The following is a 17,744-nucleotide window of genomic DNA, read 5'->3' on the forward strand; positions in this document are numbered from 1 at the left end:
GGCAGAAGCTTCTGGGAATTGAAATCCAAAACATCCGGAGATCTACCTTCTGCCTACCCCTGTGCTAGGGAACTAGGTGAGCAGCAGCAACTCTGCCCAGACTCTTGGCCAAGGTAGTATTCTTTTTCAAGATAGTCACCACTGTAGTTGCCTTGCCTTACTGATTACTTCTGGGTGCAGCCCTATCTGAAGGATAACTGCAACATATGACACAGCTGCATCTATCAGACCTAAAGGGGTTTGGGAATTTGGGGGCGGGAGTTAGGACTGAGTGAAAATGACCTCCCAAAATTCTCCAGGCTACTTGCAAGGAGGAGAAATGCACCGGGGGGGGGGGATTTTTGCCAAATATTCTTGGGGAGACAAGACTCTCCAACGGATTGGGGGAGGGCAAAAAGAAAAGGGGACCCCAGAAAATTCTCATCTGAGAAATTTCAGCCACACTTTAAGAAAGGCATCAAGAACCTGAAGGAAGGTGTATTGAAGTGGCCAGCAATAGGAAGGTGGGGTTGCTGGCGTTTGTCAAGTTACTGTCAAGGGCTCCCAACGGCTGAATTCAGTTTTGGAGATGCTCTTGGGGGCTGCATTCCAGTGGTGAGTAGGCCTGAAGGCAAAAGGGGTGGTGATCTATTGTGTCAAGGGCTCCTTGGAGGCCTCTCTCAGTCTAATCCAGTAGCCAAGTCCAGACACAGACAAAGGGATTCCTTTCAAAGCTTTATTCTTCTTTTACAACTTAACAACTCTACCGTTTGCAACTAGATCTGAGCAGCACAGTACCTATGCCCTAAGTTGGAACAGTTGGTCCCCGTTTGAAAGGGAATTACTGGCAGACCCCTGAACCTGAGGACTAGGGAGAGTCCCTCCCCTGTTCCCTTGGATCCTCTGGGCGCAGCCGTTGTTTGCGTGCCAACCGGGCACTACGCCTCCTTTCTGCACCCTCCATTTGGTGCCGCTCTCTGCGTCGGCGTCGCGCGTCCACCAAGTCTGCTTCCCGCGCTCTGTCACTCCCTGGACTGCTATCTAAGCTAGGAATGCTGGTGGGAGGAATCTCCGCCAGCTGTTGGCCCTGGGAAAAAGGAGTGCGCTCCTCTCCCAGGAGCGACTGCTCTTCCTCAGAATCAGAACTACTCTGGGATTCTATGGGCTCAGTGTCCACCCTGACAGTTACCTGAAGAACATTTACCATAAGTGGTGCCGAGCGGGGGCAAGTCCCTGCTGAAAACTAGCCCACCCTCCTATCCAACACCACTGTGGGGGATTTCCTCTCCCCAACACTGCCACCCCCTGTTGGGGAAACTACTCCTTCACTGGGCAATCCCACCTATGGGGTTTCTTATATATATAAAAAGGTAAAGGTAAAGGTGTCCCCAACCAGTCGTGTCCGACTCTAGGGTGCGGTGCTCATCCCCGTTTCTAAGCCGAAGAGCCAGCGCTGTCCGAAGGCACTTCTGTGGTCATGTGGCCGGCATGACTGAACACTGAGGTGCACGGAACGCTGTTACCTTTCCCGCCGAGGCGGTACCTATTTATCTACTTGCAATTTCTTGCTTTCGAACTGCTAGGTTGGCAGGAGCTGGGACTGAAGACGGGAGCTCACTCCGTCACGCAGCACTCGGGTCTCGAACTGCTGACCTGCCGACCTTCCAGTCTGCAGTTCAGCGTCTTAACCACTAAGCCACCGCGGTCCCTCTTATATATATAGCAAATGCTTATTTTTCAAGGCTTAAGGAACTCTGTGCCACTATAACTCAAGAGTTCCACAAGCTGACCTTTTTCCTCTGCCACCAATTCTGTTGTATTACTTTAAAGCCTCCTAGTACAAAAGGCTTAGGAAGCAATCCTATGGCCCCTAGACACAGTCTGAGGGACCACAGGATACTGGGGATTCCCCCCTTCCTAGGTCGGTGACAGCACTCTAACCTTGGAAGGGGGAATTTAAGATCCACCTCCCTCCCCTGCTCCCTCGCAGCTGGCACAGAAAGAACCGCACCAGCTGCCCTCCAAGGTTCGCAAATCGACCTCAGGGAGGGGGGAAAGGGGGTGTTCTAGTGGGTGGGGAGGGGATGAGGCCAGAGAGGCTGGGATTCTAACTATCCTGAGCCTCTGCCAGCCTCCTTCCCATCCCCTCCGAAGCACTATCTAGCAAATACACAGGGTGGGAGGACAGGGAGGTGAACATTGCCTCCACTACGCCTCCTGCCCTGCATTGGATGATCAGAAGCCTCCAAGTTTGGGGCTTCCAATCATCGAGGGTGCAATTAATAGGATTGTACCCTTAAGCATGAGATGGGCACCAACACTAGAGACAATTAAACAATTATTAAACAACTTTATAAAGGGATATTTTACACATAAGGGATTACTGATATTTACTTCGGCGTTTTCACAAGACTGCTTAGTGACAATTCTTAAGGACTCAAGAGACACTGTTGCTGCCACAAGCCTCTTAATGACTTTATTTTACCTCTGGCCAAATTCAGCTAAACCTCCACCCCAACCAAATACACCCACAGCCAGGTCCAGCTTCTGGGTACAGTCTTCTTCTGACACCAAAGCTTCCCATGTTGTATATCAGGTTTCTTGGACAGTTTATCTGCGTTTTACTGCATGCTTGTGTAACCTTCTTCTGGCAAGATCTTAGAGCAGCCTCCTGGCATAACAGTGCCACTTGCTCCCTACACCAGATCTTCACCAGCCCTGTACGGTTATCCCCCAGAGAAAGAACAGCTTAATATTCAGGCCTGAGCTATTCAGTTTCTCCTCAGCTTTCTCTTAGTCCTTCCAAAACATCACGCACCATCCAGCAGACCTTCATCCTCACTCTCCACAGACAAGCCCCAACTGCCACTCCTTAACAGTTATTTCCCACCGCTCCTTTCCACCTAGCTAGAATCCCCAGCCAATCAGAATTTAATTTACCTGCTCCAGGCTCCATCTAACAATATTCTAGGGATGTACGAAAGTCACTTACCTTTTTGCGGAATTGATTCGCGGGGGGGGGGGGAGGCGCTCCGTCCCTCCCCCGGAATCCTCAACGAGGAGGGAGGCGATCTGGTCCCCCCCCCCCCGGAATCCTGCCCAGCCGCAGCCAGACGTCCGGGCAGCTGCGGACGCAAATGGCGGTTCCAGCCAGGCTGCCGTGGTAGGCTACATAAGTATTTACGTAGCCTATCACGGCTGGGCAAAAAAAAAAAAAAACAGTGTACACAAATGGCGGTGGCTTCGGCAGCCGCCATTTGCGTTCCTTATTTTCGCCATTTTATCTTACGTAAATATTTACGTTGGCTGTTACAGCAAAAAAAAGGGGAACGCAAATAGCGCCCACTACGCTATTTGCATCCCCCTTTTTTTCGCCGTAATAGCCTACGTAAATATTTACGTAGGCTAAAACGGCAAAAAATAGGGAATGCAAATGGCGGCCGCCGTAGCTGCCGCCATTTGCGTATGCCATTGTTGGTTTTTTTGCTTGGCTTGCCGTGATAGGCTACTTAAATACTTACGCAGCCTATCGCGGCAAAGACCAGGATGCAAATGGCGGCTGCGGCAGCCGGTCGAAAGACCAGCCGCCGCTGCCCAGAGCCACCACCGGAGCCGTTGCCGCCCGGAACATCTGCGGGGGGGCGGGGGGGCAGGCCGTTCCGCCACGGATTTCGGGGGGCCGAATGCCAGTGTATTCAGCCTCACTGAAATCTGTGGCAGAATTCTCCGCCATCCCTACAATATTCACAGTGAATGTCACTAAGCAACTCTCAGGCCTACTCAGATGCGTTATCCCCTCACAGAGGCCACACAAAGTAAACATTACAGAACAACAGTAATTATATACAGGCATTTCTTCACAACCACTCATTGCTGAAGCCCTATGAAAAGTGCCTCCTCCCGCCCCCAACACTTAAAAAAAAAAAATGAGCTGTCATAGATGTACCTGTAAAATGTGGTATGAAGCTGTAGTAAATTACACGAGGGAAAACTGCTGGGAAACTGTGCTTTAATATGAAAGCTAATATAGATGAATAAAATTATTGAAACAAAAAAAGAAAAAGAAAGCTTCCTTTCCCATACAAATTATAACTGAATAATAGTGAAAAAAGGGCACTATCCTAAGCATGCATCAGTAGGGCTTACTTCAAAGGAAATATGTCTAGGATGGGAGGGTTAATCTAAAATATAGTTATTTTACCTTCAGAAATGTTAACGTGTGGTACAAAGCACACTGCCCCCCTGCCCCCCCACCCAAGAAATGCACTTCGTCCCCATGGTCCCTCCCCCCTAGTTTTTGTGTTGACATCAATGCAATTTATACTGACCCCAGAAGACCCAAGCAAATTGTTAGCTGGACACCACACTCCCATATACCAGGGCTGAATTCCAATGCACACTTATTTAGAAGTAAATCTCATCGATCTCAGTAAAGTGTACTAAGCTCATTCAGAAACTTTTATTGCCGTCTCCTTGCCTCCCCCACTGCCAGTACTATGAGGTAATATTTATATTCAAATTCAGAGAATACCTTTTTTACTACCTGTTTCACAATCAGTACAAAAGATACCAACACATTTCAGATAACCATAGTCCACTTTACTCAAATGTCAACTTGACATTTGAGACCACAAATCGAATAGCTGCCAAGGCTGCTAGCTCTTATTGCCTTGCACTAGGCAGAGTCTCCCTGTCTCTCACCCCCCGCCTTTTTATCAGCTGCTTTAGTTAGCACTGATACCTTCTTTTTCAATCTTCCTCTCCAGCCAAATGATCTTCTCCACATAAATACAATCTCCAGTACACGTCAAACTTTGAGTTAATTCAAGACAACACAGCCAAGTTGGGGTTTGGTTGTCACCATTTCTTAGGATAGGGTTAAGATATATTTTACCCTTGGGACAGGGGAGAAAAGAAGCAAAATGAACTAAAAACAGAAGTGGAACCAAATGGTATCCCTTGCTGACTGCATCCCCAGCTAGTCCCAATTTTACCTATTACTCCCTGTAGATGAACTGTAAAGGTGTCAGATTTGGTTGCTAGATTGTGCAAAAAATGGTCAGAATTTTGGTATATTATCATGCATCACAGAGCCTCGTGTGGCGCAGAGTGGTAGGCAGCAGTATTGCAACCGAAACTCTTCCACGACCTGAGTTCGATCCCAGCGGAAGCCGGGTCTCGGGTAGCCGGCTCAGGTCGACTCAGCCCTCCATCCTTCCAAGGTCAATAAAAGGAGTACCCAGCTTGCTGGGGGAAAGGTAGACACGACTGGGGAAGGCAATGGCAAACCACCCCGCTATAGTCTGCCATGAAAACGCCAGCGAAAGCAGCATACCTCTAGAAGTCAGCAATGACTCGGTGCTTGCACAGGAGGAACCTTTCCTCCCTTCCATGCATCAGAGAGCTTTATCTGTTGGGCAGTACAGAAACTGAATGAATGAATGAATGAATGAATACAAATGTATGCATGCATGCATAAGATAATTTAATTTTTTAACAGCTCTTTATAATAGATACAGCAGGGAAATTGTTCCTGGACTACAGTACTACTTCAGACTGCGGGTGAAAAAGTCACATGGAGACGTTTTTAACCAGTGTGATATAATGACCGGAGTGGAAATCCAGGTTCAAATCTGCTCAGCCACAGAGCTGCACAAGTATTCAGCTGAACCTACCTCACAGAGTTTTTATGATAATGGGATAATTTCAATATACACTGCCCTGAGCTCCTTTGTGCTGTTTTAAAAAATCAAAATATGTGATCTTCTGTCTGTACTCTGTATACTCAGCACCACCTCATTAATCACTGGTGTGAACTAGTCCAATACCTTCCAAGAAGGGCAACCTTTGCTTCTCCTCCAGAGTAGTGTGAAGTGTACTGGAAGCCCTGAGTACGACCTTGATCATGGGGCACTACAAGTTTGATATATATTTTGACCTGGATTCAAAGAGCTACTTTAGATGGGCCAAAGGCTTTGCATGCATGCATATATCTCAGACTGCTTTTGAAACACTACATGAGTTTAAAAAGCAGCTTGCCCTCTAGTAAGGAGAGTTGATGCTCTAGAAGGGGTAGTCAACCTTTTGGGACCCATAGGCATATTTGGAAATTTGAGAAACTCTCATGGGCACAGCCATAAAATGGCTGCTACAGGTGGGTATGGCGAGTCACAAAGGACAAGACCATAGAATCATAGAATAGTAGGGTTGGAAGGGGCCTATAAGACCATCGAGTCCGACCCCCTGCTCAATACAGGAATCCAGGTCAGAGCATCCCTGACAGAGGGCTGTCCAGCTTGATCTTGAATGCCTCCAGTGTGGGAGAGCCCACTACCTCCCTAGGTAATTGGTTCCATTATTGAATTGCTCTAACAGTCAGGACGTTTTTCCTGATGTTCAGCCGGAATCCAGCTTCCTGTAACTTGAGCCCATTATTCCGTGTCCTGCATTCTGGGATGATGGAGAAGAGAGCCTGGCCTTCCTCTCTGTGACAGCCTTTCAAGTACTACAAGACAGCTTATCATATCTCCCCTCAGTCTTCTCTTCTCAAGGATAAACATGCCCAGTTCTTTCAGCCTCTCTTCATAGGGCTTTGTTTCCTTTGTTTTGTTTGTTTCCCTAATCATCTTTGTTGCCCTCCTCTGAACCCTCTCCAGCTTGTCTGCATCCTTCTTAAAGTGTGGTGCCCAGAACTGGACACAGTACTCCAGATGAGGCCTAACCAATGCTGAGTAGAGGGGAACTAATACTTCACAGGATTTGGAGGCTTTGCATCTATTAATGCAGCCCCAAATGGCATTTGCCTTTTTTGCAGCCACATCACATTGTTGGCTCATATTCAGCTTGTGATCTACAGCAATTCCAGATCCTTCTCGCTTGTAGTGTTGTTGAGCCGACTTATCGCCCATCTTGTAACTGTGCATTTGGTTTCTTTTTCCAAGGTGCAGAACTTGGCATTTATCCCTATTACATTTCATTCTGTTGTTTTCTGCCCAGCACTCCAGTCTATCAAGATCACTTTGAATTTTGTTTCTGTCTTCCAGGATATTAGCTATCCCACCCAATTCTGTGTCATCTGCAAATTTGATCAGCATTCCCTGCACCTCCTCCTCCAAGTCATTAATAACAATGTTGAAGAGCACTGGGCCCAGGACTGAACCCCGCGGTACCCTGCTCATTACCTCTCCCCAGTTCGAGAAGATCCCATTGATAAGCTCTCTTTGAGTCTGATTCCGTAGCCAACTGTGGATCCACCTGAGAGTTGTTTCATCTAGCCCACTTTGAGCTAGTTTGCTCATCAGGATATCATGGGGCACTTTGTCGAAAGCTTTGCTGAAGTCGAGGTATATTATGTCCACAGCATTCCCACAGTCCACAAGAGAGGTTACTTGATCAAACAATGAGATCAGATTCGTCTGGCAGGATTTGTTCTTGACAAATTCATGTTGGCTTCACTGCATTGTTTTCAAGGTGCTTACAGATGAATTGCTTTATAATCTGCTCCAGAATTTTCCCAGGGATTGATGTCAGACTGACTGGTCTGTAGTTCCCAGGTTCCTCCTTTTTACCCTTTTTGAAGATAGGGACAACATTAGCCTTCCTCCAGTCATCTGGCACTTCACCCATCTTCCATGATTTCTCAAGGATAATAGACAGTGGCTCTGAGAGCTCTTCTGCCAGTTCCTTTATTACTCTAGGATGCAGTTCATCTGGCCCTGGAGATGTGAACTCATTCAAAGTAATTAGGTGTTCCTTGACCACTGCCTATCGAGCTCAAGCTGCAATCCTGCCCCTTCAGCCTGTACTTCACCTTTGCCAGGGGGCTCATAGTCCCTCTTTTGGGAGAAGACTGAGCTAAAGTAGGAATTGAACGCTTCTGCCTTTTCTTTGTCATCTGTTATCACTTTGCCATCCTTATTTAATAGCTGAACCACCATTTCTTTCCTCTTTTACTATACATGTATTTGAAGCCTTTTTGTTGCTTTTAGCATTCCACGCTGACCTCAGCTCGTTCTCAGCTTTAGCCTTCCTGACACCATCCCTGCAATTCTGTGCTCCCTGCCTGTACTCTTCTTTTGTTGCTTGTCCTTCTTTCCACTTCCTATATGTGTCTTTTTTTGAGTTCAGGTCATCTCTAAGCTTTTTGTGAAGCCACATTGGCTTCTTCTGTTGTCTTCCACCTTTTCTTCTTGTCAGAATTTGTTTGTAATTGTGCCTTGAGAATTTCCTGTTTTAAAAACTCCCACCCATCTTGGAATCCTTTTCTCGTTAGCGTCGCTTGCCATGGGACCTTACTTATCATTGTTCTGAGTTTATTAAAATCGGCTTTCCTAAAATCCAGGGTACGCATTTGGCTACACTCAGCTATTCCTTCCTTTAGAACCAAGAAGACAAGTATAACATGGTTTTCCCCCAGAGTTCCTGTAACTGCAACTTTATCCACTAAGTCATCTCTGTTGGTCAGGTTCAAGTCTAGGATAGTTGATCCTCTAGTTCCTTCCTCTACTTTCTGTAGGAGGAAGTTATCCGCAACACAAGTCAGGAATTTCTTGGAAGGGCCATGTTTTGCAGAATTTGTCTCCCAACAAATATTAGTACTACATCATGCTTCCTTGAAACATTGGCTGTTTGCTTTTCAAAAAGTTTCATCCTCATCTTCTCCTTGATTGGGTGGCCAGTAGTAGACTCCGGCCACCAGGTTCCTTTTATTCTTTGCTCCATTTATTTTCACCCAGATGCTCTCGATGGGGCTACCAAGCTCATCCTCCTGTATTTCTGTGCAGAGATATGTATTTTTCACATATAGTGCAACCTCACCTCCCTTGCTGTTCCTCCTGTTATTTTTGAACAAGTTCTATCCTTCAATTGCTGTATTCCAGTCATGAGAGTCATCTCACCAAGTCTCAGTTACACCTATCAAGTCATAATTTCCCTCCTGTGAAGCAGATGAGATTAAGAAGAGGTGGAAAGAATACACAGAAGAACTATACAGGGAAGATCTTAATGTCCCTGATAGCCATGATAGTGCGGTCACTGAGCTTGAGCCGGGCATCCTAAAGAGTGAAGTGAAGTGGGCCTTAGGAAGCATTACTAACAACAAAGCTAGTGGAGAAGACAGTATTCCAGCTGAGCTATTTAAACTCCTAAAAGATGATGCTGTTAAAGTGCTGCGCTCAATATGCCAACAAATTTGGAACACTCAGCAGTGGCCACAAGACTGGAAAAGGTCAGTTTACATTCCAATGCCAAAGAAGGGCAACGCCAAAGAGTGTTCAAACTACTGTACAATTGTGCTCATTTCACATGCCAACAAGGTGATGCTCAAAATCCTACAAGCTAGGCTTCAGCAGTATGTGAACCGAGAACTACCGGAAGTACAAGCTGGGTTTCGAAGAGGCAGAGGAACTAGAGATCAAATCGCCAACATTTGCTGGATCATGGAGAAAGCAAGAGAATTCCAGAAAAATGTCTATTTCTGCTTCATTGACTATGCTAAAGCCTTTGATTGTGTGGATCACAACAAACTGTGGCAAATTCTGAAAGAGATGGGAGTACCAGACCACCTTACCTGTCTCCTGAGAAACCTGTATGACGGTCAAGAAGCAACAGTAAGAACCGGACATGGAACAACCGATTGGTTCAAAATTGGGAATGGAGTACGACAAGGTTGTATATTGTCGCCCTGCTTGTTTAATTTATTTGCAGAGTACATCATGAGAAACGCCGGGTTGGATGAATCACAGCTCAGAATTAAGATTGCCGGGAGAATTATCAACAACCTCAGATACGCAGATGATACCACCCTAATGGCAGAAAGCGAAGAGGATCTAAAGAGCCTCTTGTTGAGGGTGAAAGTGGAGAGTGCAAAAGGTGCTTTGAAACTCAACATTAAAAAAACGAAGATCATGGTATCTGGCCCCATCACTTCCTGGCATATAGAAGGGGAAGAAATGGAAGCAGTGACAGATTTTACTTTCTTGGGCTCCAAGATCACCGCAGACGGTGACTGTAGCCATGAAATTAAAAGACGCTTGCTCCTTGGGAGGAAAGCTATGGCACACCTAGACAGCATAGTAAGAAGCAGAGACATCACCTTGCCGACAAAAGTTCGTATAATCAAAGCTATGGTTTTCCCAGTAGTAATGTATGGCTGTGAGAGCTGGACTATAAGGAAGGCTGAGCGCCGAAGAATTGATGTTTTTGAACTGTGGTGCTGGAGAAGACTCTTACGGGTTCCCTGGACTGCAAGGAGGTCAAATCAGTCAATCCTAAAGGAAATCAACCCTGACTGCTCATTGGAAGGATAGATACTGAAGCTGAAGCTCAAATATTTTGGCCACCTAATGAGAAAACTCCCTGGAAAAGACCCTGATGCTGGGAAAGATTGAAGGCAAAAGGAGAAGGGGACGGCAGAGGATGAGATGGCTAGATAGCATCAACGATGCAATGAATATGAACTTCATCACGCTACAGGAGAGAGTGGAGGACAGGAAGGCCTGGCGTACTATGGTCCATGGAGTCACGAAGAGTCGGACACAACTTAACGACTGAACAACAACAAATTAAGAGTTCAAGTTCGTTCTGTTTGTTTCCCATGCTCTGGGCATTAGTATATAGACATCGAAGACCATGTGCTTCATAGTCTGGCTTTCTTCCTACATGTTTGTGACGACTATTATTGGGCGCTATTAGAGCTGTTCTCTCCATTGCAGTGCATGAGCCTTCATCCATTGTTACCCCCAACTTTATGTCTTTCTTCCCCGTAGGATTCAGTTTAAAGCCCTCGTGATAAAGTTCTTCATGCTGTGGCCAAACACATTCTTCCCAGCCTTTGTGAGGTGCAACCCATCCCTTGCCAACAGCCCATCTTCCAGGAAGTATAGCCCATGGTCCCAGAATCCAATCCCTCTCGTCGGCACCACCTTCGTAGCCAGTTGTTCACCCGGAGTATTTTTCTTTCCTTTTCTATCCCTCTTCTAACTACTGGAAGGATGGATGAGAAAACTATCTGGGCCCCAAAGTTCTCGAGTTTCCTTCCCAAAGCTTCAAAGTCTGACGTTGAAGACAATCTCTTCGTAGCTCCGCTTGGCGGTATCATTTGTTCCCACATAGATGAGAAGAAAGGGATAACTGTCAGTGGGCTTTATGAGTGCAGGCAACCTTTCAGTCACGTCTCTAATCCATCCTCCCAGGAGACAGCATACCTGGCAAGTCCACGGGTCTTCACGACATACTTGTGTTTCGATCCCATGCAGCAAGGAGTCTCCCACCACTACTGCTCTTCTCTTCCTGTTGTTGTAGGCCTTGGTTTCATTGCCTCTGCTTGACTGACCTTCAGCCTCTTGCTCACTCTCATGCAGGTTCCCCTGTAATTCTTCCTCTGCAGGCTGTCCTCCAGTCTCATCCTCAAGTACCTGGAAACGGTTCCATAGCTCCACTGCTTCCACTGGTGCAGAGTGGCTTCTAGTTCTTCTGCTGCTAACTGTCACCGTTTTCCAAGGAGTATCTTCTACTGCATTTTTCCTCACCTCAGCATTTTCCTCTTCTGCCTCAGCTTGCTGTTGCTGTTCTAGCTTCTGTTCTTCACTTTGCTGCTGTAGTTCCACCGTTCTGTCCAAGAACTCTTGGTGTTCTCTTATTCCCTGGAGGGTCGACACTTGCTGCTCCAGTCCTCTTACTTTTTCTTCCAGCAGTGTGATCAACTTGCACTTGTTGCAGGTGTAGGCCATGTTGTTCTCAGGAAAGAAAACAAACATTGCACACAGCTTGCAGGTCACCACCACTGGAGTGTCTTGTCCTTCCATAGTCTCTTTTCCCTTTTTATGTCTAGCTTTCTAATTGTTCTAAGGTAGCCTGTGCTTGGTCCTCTACTCACTGGAGGTTAAAAAACAGAGTCCCACTGGTAAGGAAGTGTGTGTTATAAGAAACATAATTTTAAAAAAAATGTTAAAAAAAAGTTAGAGGCCCCCACGACCTCCCCTACCGTACTCCCCTGGCCAACTCCTGTTTGCTCCCCCTGTCCGCTCGCTCTCTGGGAGTTTGCTTGCTTCTATAGTCCCTAGTCCAGCTGGAGCAGCTTGCTCTGCTCTGCTCAGCTAGGAGGCAGGAAACAGACTGAAACTTCCTGCCCACACAGCTGCTGGGAGTACTCAGGCCATACCCTCTCAATTCAGTTGGAGCTCTCAAGAGCACCTGGTGAGCTCACAGCCACTCAGAAGGGAAAGGACGGCCCCCTGGGCTTACTCCAGCCCACTTACCTCTTTGCCTTTGTCTCTTTTGTCTCCTCTTCCATTGCAACTCCCTTGGCCAACTCTGGTTTGCTCGCTCTGATCGCTCGCTCTCTGGGAGCTTGCTTGCTTCTATAGTCCCTAGACCAGCAGATACCTGCCCAGAGGCATTCATTGGAAATTAAGATGGTTGCAGCTATAGGTTCCCACTTCACTTTGAAACAATCCCAGCTGCTAGTAAGAAAATATAAAAATATTTTTTATATATTAATATATATTTAAGTAAAAATTGGGAGGAGAAGGGTGTCTCAGTGGGCACCAAGGAAGATGTCTAGGGACACATTAGTGCCTGCAGGCACCATGTTGCCTATCCCTGCTCTAGAAATACAAATCCAAAGCTCCGGTGGGCAGGCAGAATTAGCCACATGGTTCTTTGGATCCTGGCCTACATATTCAAACAGTGTTAGAAGTAGGCTACATTCCAGAGCAAGTGCTAATGTGAAAACAAATACGTATTCCAGGGTGGGTACTCCATTTGATTCATCTCATCTTTATTTGTTACCCTAAATACAGCTAGCAATGAAATACCTTTTTTTAAAAAATAAAATAAAGCTTTCACTAACCAAAATGTTTGTCCCATAACAAGGGCTGTGTTGACACAGAACAATTATGTCAAAACACATCCTTGGAACAAAAGGTTAAAGTCCTCTGCCATATTTCATTTCCATAGGGATTTAAGTCATAATAAAACAAAGAACTGACTCAGAATCTAACACAACTCTACTAACACGCATTAGTCATTCAACCAAACAATGCACTGAGGGTTTACAGAAAATATGCTTGAGAAGGAAAATGAAAGTAAAATAGAACAGCCTACCCAATGGGGTGCGGAAATGATATGGTGGTGCATGTTTCCACTCCCCACAATTACCAGTACTGATCCTTTTCATAGATATTGGGATGTCACCCCTAGCCCAGGTTTCCTCTGAGACAATGGCTTTCAAACTGTGATCCAGATAGTGTGGCCGCTCACACATGACCAAAAGGAAAAATGAGGAAATGCATCCCCCCCAAAATAAAGGAGAAAAGAGCAAACAGATTTTCATACAATTTGCATATACCAATTTCTATGTGTACAGGCACACCTAAAAACAATTAATATAATTTAAATAGAAATACAGTGCATCTCACCACTGTGGGGAAGATTGTGACCAGGTGACCTGTGTGCCTGCCGAGTCTGCTGTCCAGGTGCTAACTGTGGATGGGCAACTTCAAGTCTCCTGCTCTCCCTCCTCACAATTCTTTATCTTTAAACTGGACCTGGACTGGACAGGCCTTCAAATAGAAGGATCTTCTGACAATCCTCTCAAATAGAGGACTGTCCTCTGTAAAGTAGGACACATAGCTGTCCTAGTTCCAGAAAACTCTAGGATTCCTTCAATGACAGTCTTAGGAGTCTTCAATGAGGAATCGATTATGGCAGCCAGGTTTCCCTGGTGAGCCTGCCCTGGCTAACTGTCATCATGCAGCATCCTTGGGCAACTTGGTAACACAGGAAGCTGCCTTCTAACAAGTCAGGATTCTCTGAAGGTTCATCTCGCCCTGTACTGTCAACTCTGACTGGCAGAGGCTCTTCAGAAATTCAGGGAAGATTCTTTCTCAGCCCTTCCTGGAGATGCTGGGGATTGAACCTGGGACTTTCTGCATGCAAAACATGTGCTCTACCACTGAGCTACGTCCCTTCCAGTACAGCTTCTGGGGCCCCAGCAGAACCCACCACTGATACCTGCCACAGGGCCTCTTTAAATCATTTTTGGGTGGGGGCAAGTCCAACCAGTGCTAGGCAGATGAGTCCACTGCCATTTTAATTTCCCACAATGTATCACTCTTGGACACCAAGAGATATTAAAATGGCAGTCCCCAGTAATGATCTGGGAGCTGCCATTTTTACATTTCCATAAAGCCCCCAATGTAGCATCACTCCAAGATAGCCTTCCCCAACTTGATGCCCTCCTGTTTTGGACGTCAGCTTCCATCAGTGCCAGCCAGTATGTCCAACAGTCAGGAATGCGGGGGGGGGGGAGTCCAAAACATCGCTCAGGCACCAGATTCGGGAAGGCTGCTTCAAGACATCATGGGAAATTAAAATGGCAGCTCCCAGACCCTGTTACACAGGGCTGATGGAAGTGCTACTGCTGCTGCAGCTGCCCACCACTGCCACCATCAAGTGAGACCACCAAAGGGAGGCCCTGATATGGGGGGTCCACCCAAGGGCACTTCGCTAAAGGCCCCCTCAAAGCTAGCATTATCCCTGAGCTTTCCCACCCCTACCATTCTTCCCCAGCAATGCACAGATGCAGTAGAGCAGGGGAGGGCAACCACCAACCCGTGGGTACCTTCTTCTGTGTATGGAGACTTGGCTGTGCCTTCTCTGCATGGAGATTTTTTTTTTTAAGAAGGGGGATGATGACATGGGAGGGGGATGGACTTCGGGGTGGGGACCTGCCCCCTTGACATCATCTGGCCTGCTGGCTTGGTCCAGTGGGATAATCCGACTCTCGGACCAAAAGTGGTTGTCCTCCCCTGTGTTTGGTGCGCCCTGGGGTGCACACTCAGTTCACACAGGGCAAAGAGGAGGACCAATTGGTTTGGCTACGGTCCCATAGAAACTGGCTCCACCCCTTAGAACACCATCACCACAGAATCTTTTACAATGCACAAGAGCTTGGGCAACAAGCAAGTCATTGCAGAAAGGATTCTCTGAAAGTAGAATGTTTGAAACCACAGTCTTGGGTCATCGGAAGGAGATGGTCTCTATAGCTCAGCAGGTAAGCGTATGTGTTGCACACAGAAAGCCCCAGGCTCAACTCCAACATCTCCAGTTAAAAAAATCTCTAGTAGCAGAACTGGGGAAGGCCCCTGCCTGAGACCTTGGAACTCTGCTACGAGCTAGAGTAGACAGCTCTTGACTAGATGGGCCAACGGACTCTGACACAATATATGGCAGCTCCATATATTCATATGAATTCTTACCATCAGAAACAGGATGGTAACTGAGATGACATGCTCACCACCATCACCCCAGTAACTTTTGGAACATTCAGATGATGGGATTTGCCCATAGAATATGACTGGCCTCCATATTTGGAAATACCCATCCGCCCACTTGGCAGGCTTATTAAAGTAACATCAAGCTAGCTGTTCTGTGGCCACCTCAAATATGCCTGCTTCTACTTCTGCACGATGTCTGCTTGGGTTGAAACTGGTGATGGACGCCCTTGCCACTCAAGGAGGGTAAGATTAAATGGCCTTTTCATTAGTTCTACCATTCACAGTTCCTGGGACTAGCAATCTACAATCCTTTAGCTAGATATAATCTATACAGCAGGGGTGCAGAACCTCAGGCCCAGGGGCCAAATCCAGCCCACCCGGAGTCCCAATCCAACCCTCCGGGATTTGCCAGATGGCCACACCCCTTCCCCTGGCCTCACTGCCTTTCCCCTGACCACCAATCGTTTGGTGGCTTCCTGGCTTTTGTGCAGTTTTTTTTTCCTGTTTTGAAAGGTTGCTTCTCCTAAGGCTTAGTTCCTGGGAGTAAGAGCTTTCAACTGACATATACTAGTATTTGGGGTATTTTGGCCCTGCCCCTTTTGCCTTTGCACACCACACTCTGGAATGTCCACCCCAAGAGCTTCTCCAAAATGCAATTCAGCCCTCAGGCGGAAAGAGATTCAACACCAATTCAACACTGCTATACAGTAATGTTCAGTTCATCACCCTATCTGGATTTGCCACATACCTCCTTGACAGTTCCACATATTTTCTTACTTCATGGCTTCCATTTCCTGTCCCATTCCTTATTCCCAGTATGCAGACACCACTTCTCATCCAGCTTTCAAGGATTCACTTCATCCTCCCAGAGCCAGCAACAAGGAGTCTGATAACCAGCATTATCAGAATCCACTGTTGGTCCACTGTTAATCCCTGGATCCTGGAACCTACAGCTCCTCCTCCTTGATGGATGAAGAGGTAAGTGCACCCAGGGAGGAAGCCACTGAAAATATCTTGTCCAAACTCCATCTCTCCCCCCCCCCCCCGGCAAAAAAAATAACAAAAAAAACCCAAACTGGAATTGGCACTCCATCTTCTCCTCACCTTCATAACCTGGTTAGCCATCAAGGTAAAGGAGTTGCTAGGCAACCAACATTGGTTGGATGTAGGGTCTCACTCTACAACCTTCCAGCACTTTTTATGGTTCTATATGACCTTGTGTATGCAGCCACATTTGTCTTCTTAGTCATTCTTGTACTCTCTCAGAGTATATAGCAGAAGTGGCCAAAGCTCTTAACCCTGAAAGCCACAAACAAAAATATCACCACATGACAAACAGCAATGGAGACCACAACTGACTTTGTCCCACCCACGCTGCTCTGGGCTGGAACAGCTCAGAGATACACTATCCCCTCTAACTTCACATCTCACACTTATTGTACAATGTTTCCCAAATGCCATTCTTGGCAGCCACAAAAAAGGCTCCCAGTCTGGAAAAGAAATACATTAAGAATTCTGTGCTAGGGTAATCCAAATTCTGCAGAAAGGAAAGGATGGATTCTGAAACCTGTGTACATCAGGCGTGGGCAGAAAGATTAGAAACTACTGGTAGATCACTGGATGATCTGCAGTAAATCAGCAACTCTTAATCGTTGCTAAACATCAAAGTCTTTCCCTCCACTAAATTAGACTGTTCAAATCCTTGATCTGTAGTAATTCAGACATAGATTTGTAATTCTAAATGTAGGTCATCCCAGTGTCTAGCTCAGGGGTGCAGGGATTCCCCACATGGCCACACACCCTTTCCCTGGCTTCAACCCCTCCCTTCCCACCACCAATCACTTGGTGGTTTTCCTGGCTTTTATGCAGTTTTCTTCCCCATTCTAAAAGGTTGGAATGCCTCTCCTAAGGCTTTGTTATTGACAGTAAGAGCTTTAAGCTAAAATATACTGGGATTTTTTGCTTCTGCCCCTTTTCCCAAGAGCTTCCCCAAAATGGAATTTGGCCCTTCGGCTGAAAGGAGCTCAACATCCCTGGTATAGCTCATGGGGGCACAGTAGGTAACTGACTCCTCTCTGCCCCCTGCTGCACCATTATTGCATCTGGCTCCCCCCACCCCAGCCCCCAAACCACCACTTTGTACCTTGCTCTGGTTAGTGGACTTTGAGGTTCTAATAAAAAACAGCACGGATTCCTATGAGCCTGAAGTTTGACTACACCCGGCATGCATTACACAAACCAAGAAAAAAACCCATAACATATCCTACAGTTCTTATTGTTTTGCCTATTTATTTTTCTTTGGCTGATCAGGGTAGGTGGGTGGGCAGGAAGCTATTGAGGGCACTCAGTTCTCACCCCCAACCACTGGAACATTTATTCAACCTACTCTATCTGGCTTCTGAGATATCAGCAGCATCACCCACACACTTTCAAAGTACATCTTCACAGCCATATGGGCCAAGGGACTAAGTTGCCATTGTCCATTCA

The 17,744-nt window shown here is 46.6% G+C and overlaps 1 protein-coding gene across 1 annotated transcript in view; it reads right to left on the reverse strand.

The window, feature by feature from the left end:
* NSMCE2 (NSE2 SUMO ligase component of SMC5/6 complex) overlaps positions 1 to 17,744 on the reverse strand; it is a 290,313-nt gene that overhangs the window by 210,724 nt on the left and 61,845 nt on the right. The window lies entirely within an intron of this gene.

This window comes from Heloderma suspectum, chromosome 4, assembly GCF_057233095.1.
Source record: "Heloderma suspectum isolate Gila_16-S chromosome 4, 16-S_ref, whole genome shotgun sequence".
NCBI classification, from domain to species: domain Eukaryota; kingdom Metazoa; phylum Chordata; class Lepidosauria; order Squamata; family Helodermatidae; genus Heloderma; species Heloderma suspectum.